This window comes from Hypanus sabinus, unplaced genomic scaffold, assembly GCF_030144855.1.
Source record: "Hypanus sabinus isolate sHypSab1 unplaced genomic scaffold, sHypSab1.hap1 scaffold_1991, whole genome shotgun sequence".
Lineage (NCBI taxonomy): Eukaryota > Metazoa > Chordata > Chondrichthyes > Myliobatiformes > Dasyatidae > Hypanus > Hypanus sabinus.
In genome coordinates, this window is record NW_026780091.1 from 9,484 (window position 1) to 17,075 (window position 7,592).

General features: G+C 52.5%; 2 non-coding genes across 2 annotated transcripts; one reads left to right on the forward strand and one right to left on the reverse strand.

Annotated features, from left to right (window-relative positions):
- The first annotated feature begins 772 nt into the window (after positions 1-772).
- Positions 773-844, forward strand: trnae-cuc (transfer RNA glutamic acid (anticodon CUC)). The gene has a single exon. It is a non-coding gene; the product is annotated as a tRNA-Glu (tRNA).
- Positions 845-2,437: 1,593 nt separating this feature from the next.
- trnas-uga (transfer RNA serine (anticodon UGA)) lies at positions 2,438-2,519 on the reverse strand. The gene has a single exon. It is a non-coding gene; the product is annotated as a tRNA-Ser (tRNA).
- Between the last annotated feature and the right edge of the window lie 5,073 nt (positions 2,520-7,592).

The following is a 7,592-nucleotide window of genomic DNA, read 5'->3' on the forward strand; positions in this document are numbered from 1 at the left end:
CTACATGCTCTCCATATATAGCGGTCTTGCCGCACTCTTGTTCTCCCAATCACAACACCCAATGATTGATTTCTGTCGGTGCTGCTTACCGAGAGGTTCTCCTCATTGATCCGGACGGCACTTCACATCCCGCCAGAGCAGATGTTAAGCAAGCATACCATGTACTGAGTGCCGCGACCAGCAAAGAAGGAACTGCCTACCCTGAGGACTTTCAAATCATTGCGGAGGTTTCTATCAGGCTTGTTTAAAGAAATCTCGGCTTATTTGTCACCAGCACATCATCCTCAGTACCAGGGGCTCCCGCACACTCAACCACGGTTAGAGCACGATCAAAAAGCCCAGCATTCCATCCCCAGTCCATATTTCGTGCATTCTGAACGTCTGGGTTTCTTTCTTCTACCTCCACCCAGGCGGAGGGTAAGGAACAAGACACCAGATGTATCGGCAACAACGCCACGGGAGTCGGAGGGCAGAGTACTGAATTGCTTCGAGGCGACAGACAGAAACAAAAACGAACCAGGGCTCATAAGAGAATCTGAATGTTACCATCTTTATAAAGACACTGGAGAACGAGTGTTTCCCACTGATTCATTCAGAGTCCAGAGTGTTTCTTAAACTGAAGCATTGGGTGAGCACGCGGTCTGCAAAGTGCTGAGCAGTAGATTCGTGACAATATTTATCATGTTTATTCATTATTATTCATCTTTAGGTTTTGTTTCATATTTTGCTGGTTTTGTAGTAGTCTACTGTTGTAGTCAGAACTTTACCAGTCTCCCTGGTGGTCTAGTGGTTAGGATTCGGCGCTCTCACCGCCGCGGCCCGGGTTCGATTCCCGGTCAGGGAATTAAGATATTGCCTGTTTATTTAATGTGCTTATTTTAAATTATTTTGTGTATTCATTGCTTCCACAAGAACCCGATTCCTGTCTATGCTTACCTGCATCCGCCTGATTCAGCACCATAAAACCACAAAATATACGAGCAGAACATGGCATTGAGAAAAATATCGCAGGTGCAGTCTCAATAAAGATGGAAATAACTGTGCGAGGTCTTACAGACAATAACTTGCAATCGATACAATGTAGGTTTGATCTTCTTCACTCCTCACTGCAACTCAATCCACTCAGAGACGCTGTCTCTCTGTAGAAGAGGGTGACCATACATTTCCCATATTGGACTCTGGTCCTACTCACTCAGTTTGCCGACATCTCCTTGACTCATCTGCACGGGGTCATCACTGCTCAAATCTCAGTGAGTGTTGTCAGGTCCAGCCGGGTTTATTGCCGTGTGCACAGGGACGGTGAGGAACAGGTACAATGAAAGACTTGCAGCATCATTGCAGGCACGAAAAGACAGACAGTACGCAAAACATATATTGTACAATTCTGCGTCATTAACAAAAGATGGATATCAATCTTGTGCCAGTTTCAGCCTTGGAAATGATTCCTCAGGCAAACTGATGCCATAGATTGCGAACTATTATATCCACGGGAGAGCATCCAGGCCCAAGAAAGGCTGTTTATTCCTTTTCTTTAAACAGACAGACAACAGAAAGAAGGGGAGTGTCTAGTCCTTTTCAGCCAGCCTTGGCATTCAATAAGATCTGGCTGGCCCAGACTTTTTTCTCAATCCTCCCTCCCCCCCATACAGCAGTTGCCGGTCAAAAGTCGGCCGGTCACCTCCACCAAATCTTCGACCGTCTCCCCAGGAGAGAGGAGATAAACTTGTGTCGCCGGCCTTTATTTCGACGCCCTGACAGCGCCCCCAGCTTCGATCAGAAGCCTATTGATATTAATGTTATATAATGGGACATTGTACTGAGCTTTGCTCGGTATTGACGGGACTTTAGGGAGGCAGAAGCAGTCAGAGTCTGTGGGAGGGAACAACTCTTGGGTGAAACCCTTTCCGCAACTGGATAACACGTTGGATTGACATCTGCATACACGAATGGGAGCTAGGTAGGTTGCACGTCATTTGACAAGATTTGTTGATATCGGACAATTACACCGCTCACTGACGATTGGCGAGGGTGATTTTGACGGAAGGTCAGCGAACCGATTTGTCTATGGCAATAGGGGGGGGTCGCTCGCTGGACAAAAGAGCAATGGGGACTCTGTACAATGAGGGATATGAAACCGGCGAAAGCTTTTCACGTTCAGAGACCGTGCTGCCCACTTCAGTGAAAGAATGAAGTCCACTTCTTTACACTGACGCTGAAATATCCGTTCTCTGCATTTGATTCTTTTACTTTTACAAGTCGGTAAAGCAGCAAACTACAAAGCGTTTAAGCTGCCCAGAGGGGGATTGATCAGAGTCGTAAGAAAAATGAAATTTGCACAATGAGTGTAAAAATCTATAAATCTGCCAGCTGGTACATAGTCAGGGTGTTACATTTTTATTGGCATTAAGGTTTCTATTCCATTGCGCTGCAGTTTGAGCGCTGCAAACAGGATTCGAACCTGCGCGGCGAATCCCCTTTGGATTTCAAGTCCAACGCCTTAACCACTCGGCCATCGCAGCTCCATCAATGTTCATTGATGAACACTGTAGCACTACAACTGAAGTGATGGTTGTACTTGATTTATTTTCGGTAACGGAAAAGGTGATTCATCATTCTAATACAAATAGTATAATTCGACAGCTTTGGAATTTGTTTCAACACAGTTACGTCAGAACGTGAGTGTGGAAGGATAACACTGCTGTTAGCATCGTAAATGAAGCAGATTTCCATTGTTGGGGATAAAGGTCAGGATCAGAATCAGGTTTATAACGAAGGACATATGTCAACATTACATTGTTGTTATATATTCTACCCCTCCTGAACCGAATGTTAAAATTGCATTTGCCTTCCGTTACCGCTGACTAAGCCTGGAAGTAAACATTCAGGGAATATTGCACAAGTTCACTCTGCACCTCTGATTTCAGAAAACCTTCCCCGTTTAGAGAATTTTTTATCCTTTCTTCCAAGGTGCACGATGATTTATTTGACAAATCTCCGCCCTTTCTCCTCAACTGTCTTTGATCTTCAATGTGCTTCGAATCTTTGGAGTTATTTAACACATTGAAGTCAGGCTGCCTTTCTTTTATTCTCCTAACTTCCTTCTTTCAGAGTGGAGTGACAGTCATAATTTTCCAGTTATCGGGATCTATTCTCGAATATCAGGTCAAGTCACTTTTATTTTCATTTCGACCATAACTGCTGGTACAGTACATAGTGAAAATGAGACTACTTTTTGAGGACCATGGTGTTACATAACACAGTGCAAAAAACTAGAATGAACTACGTAAAAAGCAACACAGAATAGAACTACACGAGACTACAGACCTACCCAGGACAGCATGAAGTACACAAAACAGTACAGGCATTACAATAAATAATAAACAAGGCAATAGGGCAGTAAGGTGTCAGTCCAGGCTCTGTGTATTGGGGACTCTGATAGCTTGGGGGGAAGAAACTGTTACATCGTCTGGTCGTGAGAGCCCGATTGCTCCGGTATCTTTTTCCCAGACGGCAGGAGGGAGAAAAGTTTGTAGGAGCGGTGCTTGTGGTCCTTCATAATGCTGTTTCTTTTGCGGATGCAGCGTGTCGTGTAAATGTCCGTGATGGCGGGAAGAGAGACCCCGATAATCTTCTCAGCTTACCTCACTGTCCGCTGCAGGGTCTTGCGATCATGAATGGTGCAGGTTCCGAACCAGGCAGTGATGCAGCTGCTCAGGATGCTCTCAATACAACCCCTGTAGAATGCGATTAGATGCGGGTCTGGGAGATGGACTTTCCTCAGCCTTCGCAGAAAGTAGAGACGTTGCTGGGCTTTCTTTGCTATGGAGCTGTTGTGTATATATAATGATACGAGAAGGAGGGCCTACAGAATCTCGTCAGTTACCACTTCCAGAACCCTTGTGTGTAGTCCAACTGGTCCCGATGACATCTAACTTCAGTCCTTTCAGCTCCAAAGGCACCTTCTCCAGGTGATAACATCCACTCTCACTGATGCCCTCTGACACATGTTTCTCGGTGCCATTATGCTGCTGTCTTCCACAGAGCAGCCTGGCGCAAAATATTCATTCAGTTTGTCCCTTTACTTTTTCCCCCATTACTGCTTCTTCAGCGTCATTTTACAGCTTTCTGATACCCACTCTCGCATCCCTTTTATTCTTCATGGTGTTTTCTCTATTATTAGCCATTTAGTTTTTTCCTCTCATCAAATTTTATTTGCGTTCTTCTGTATTTTGAAAGCATCCCAAACCTCCGGCTTCCCACTAATGCTTGCTATATTATAAACCCACATTTTTGTCTTTATTCTGTCATTACTTTCCAGTATTAGCCAATGTTGCCTCATCCTCCATACCGAATATTTATTCTTGTTTGTGATGCATCTATTCTGCGCATTTCCAATTGCCCCTAGAACACCAGCCCTGCTGGATCTGCCGTTAGCCCTGCTGGTTCCCCTTTCTAATCGACTTGACCAGCCCTAGACGGGACGCGAAGCCTAGCGGAACGACCCCGACCCTGGGAATGCACCCGGCGATGGCCTGACCTTGCCGGTCTCCATCGGGTCTCAGGTTCCCCAATGGGGTCACACATCCCGGTTCGCCTGTTACCCCGGGAGTGATCGGACCCTGGTAACGGACCCGGCGATGGCCTGTCCTTGCCGGTCTCCATCGGGTCTCAGGTTCTCCAATGGGGTCACACATCCCGGTTCACCTGCCACCCCGGGAGTGATCGGATCCTGGTAACGGACCCGCCGATCGCCAGTACGTGCCGGTCTCCGTCAGGCCTCAGGTTCTCCAATGGGGTCACACACCCGGTTCACCTGCTACACCGGGAGTGATCGGACCCTGTTAACGGACCCGGCGATTGCCTGTACGTGCCCGTCTCCGTCAGGCCTCAGATTCTCCAATGGGGGCACACATCCGGTTCACCTGCCACACCGGGAGTGATCGGATCCTGGTAAAGGACACGGCGATCCCCTGTACGTGCCGGTCTCCGTCAGGTCTCAGGTTCTCCAATGGGGGCAGACATCCGGTTCACCTGACACCCCGGGAATGATCGGACCCTGGTAACGGACCCGGCGATCGCCTGTACGTGCCGGTCTCCATCAGGTCTCAGGTTCTCCAATGGGGTCACACACCCGGTTCACCTGCCACCCCGGGAGTGATCGGACCCTGGTAACGGACCCGGCGATCGCCTGTACGTGCCGGTCTCCATCGGGCTTCAGGTTCTCCAATGGGGTCACACATCCCGGTTCACCTGCCACCCCGGGAGTGATCGGACCCTGGTAACGGACCCGGCGATCGCCTGTACGTGCCGGTCTCAATCGGGCCTCAGGTTCTCCACTGGGGGCACACATCCCGGTTCACCTGCCACCCCGGGAGTGATCGGACCCTGGTAACGGACCCGGCGATGGCCTGTCCTTGCCGGTCTCCGTCAGGCCTCAGGTTCTCCAATGGGGTCACACATCCCGGTTCACCTGCCACCCCGGGAGTGATCGGAACCTGGTAACGGACCCGGCGATCGCCTGTACGTGCCCGTCTCCGTCAGGTCTCAGGTTCTCCAATGGGGGCACACATCCCGGTTCACCTGCCACCCCGGGAGTGATTGGACGCTGGTAACGGACCCGGCGATCTCCTGTACGTGCCGGTCTCCATCGGGCCTCAGGTTCTCCAATGGGGACACACATCCCGGTTCACCTGCCACACCGGGAGTGATCGGACCCTGGTAACGGACCCGGCGATCGCCTGTACGTGCCGGTCTCAATCGGGCCTCAGGTTCTCCACTGGGGGCACACATCCCGGTTCACCTGCCACCCCGGGATTGATCGGACCCTGGTAACGGACCCGGCGATCGCCTGTACGTGCCGGTCTCCGTCAGGCCTCAGGTTCTCCAATGGGGTCGCACATCCCGGTTCACCTGCCACCCCGGGAGTGATCGGACCCTGGTAACGGACCCGGCGATCGCCTGTACGTGCCGGTCTCCGTCGGGCCTCAGGTTCTCCAATGGGGGCACACATCCCGGTTCACCTGCCACACCGGGAGTGATCGGACACTGGTAACGGACCCGGCGATCGCCTGTACGTGCCGGTCTCCGTCAGGTCTCAGGTTCTCCAATGGGGTCACACATCCCGGTTCACCTGCCTCCCCGGGAGTGATCGGACCCTGGTAACGGACCCGGCGATCGCCTGTACTTGCCCATCTCCGTCAGGCCTCAGGTTCTCCAATGGGGTCACACATCCCGGTTAACCTGCCATCCCGGGAGTGTTCGGACCCTGGTAACGGACCCGGCGATCGCCTGTACGTGCCGGTCTCCATCCGGTCTCAGGTTCTCCAATGGGGGCACACATCCCGGTTCACCTGCCACCCCGGGAGTGATCGGATCCTGGTAACGGACCCGGCGATCGCCTGTCCTTGCCGGTCTCCGTCAGGTCTCAGGTTCTCCAATGGGGTCACACATCCCGGTTCACCTGCCACCCCGGGAGTGTTCGGACCCTGGTAACGGACCCGGCGATCGCCTGTACGTGCCGGTCTCCATCGGGCTTCAGGTTCTCCAATGGGGTCACACATCCCGGTTCACCTGCCACACCGGGAGTAATCGGACCCTGCTAACGGACCCGGCGATCGCCTGTACGTGCCGGTCTCCATCAGGCCTCAGGTACTCAAATGGGGTCACACATCCCGGTTCACCTGCCACCCCGGGAGTGATCGGACCCTGGTAACGGACCCTGCGATCGCCCGTACGTGCCGGTCTCCGTCAGGTCTCAGGTTCTCCAATGGGGGCACACACCCGGTTCACCTGCTACCCCGGGAGTGATCGGACCCTGGTAACGGACCCGGCGATCGCCTGTACGTGCCCGTCTCCGTCAGGTCTCAAGTTCTCCAATGGGGGCACACACCCGGTTCACCTGCCACCCCGGGAGTGATCGGACCCTGGTAACGGACCCGGCGATCGCCTGTACGTGCCCGTCTCCGTCAGGTCTCAGGTTCTCCAATGGGGGCACACATCCCGGTTCACCTGACACCCCGGGAGTGATCGGACCCTGGCTCTCCTGAGGAAGCACTTTTGGGTGCCGTCCACGGAGGGGGAACCCATTCCTATGTCTCGGCTTGTTCCATCTGTGCCCGAGGAAAGGACTCTCATCGACGACCCGCGGGTCTTCTTCGTCCTCTACCTGTTCCTGGTCGTCCCTGGTCACACATCGCCCTAGACCTCTTCACCGGTCGACCCCCCCTCCCACGGAAACACAGCTGTCTTCATTGTGGTAGACCGATTCTCCAAGGCGGTGCGCTTTGTGGCCCTCCCTGAACTCCCTTCCTCTAAAGAAACCGTAGATCTTCTCGACCGCCACGTCTTCCGCCTCCAGGAATCCCCGCGGACATCGTCTCCGATCGAGGTCCCCAGTTCATCTCGCAGCTATGGAAGGCCTTCTGTCAGGCCTTAGGTGCATCGGCCAGTCTGTCATCCGGCTTCCACCCCCAGTCGAACGGGCAGACGGAAAGGATCAACCAAGATCTGGAGCCATCACCTCCCGTGGGTTGAGTACGCCCACAACTCTATGGTGAGCTCTGCCATTGGGAGGCTTCCGTTCCAGTGATCCC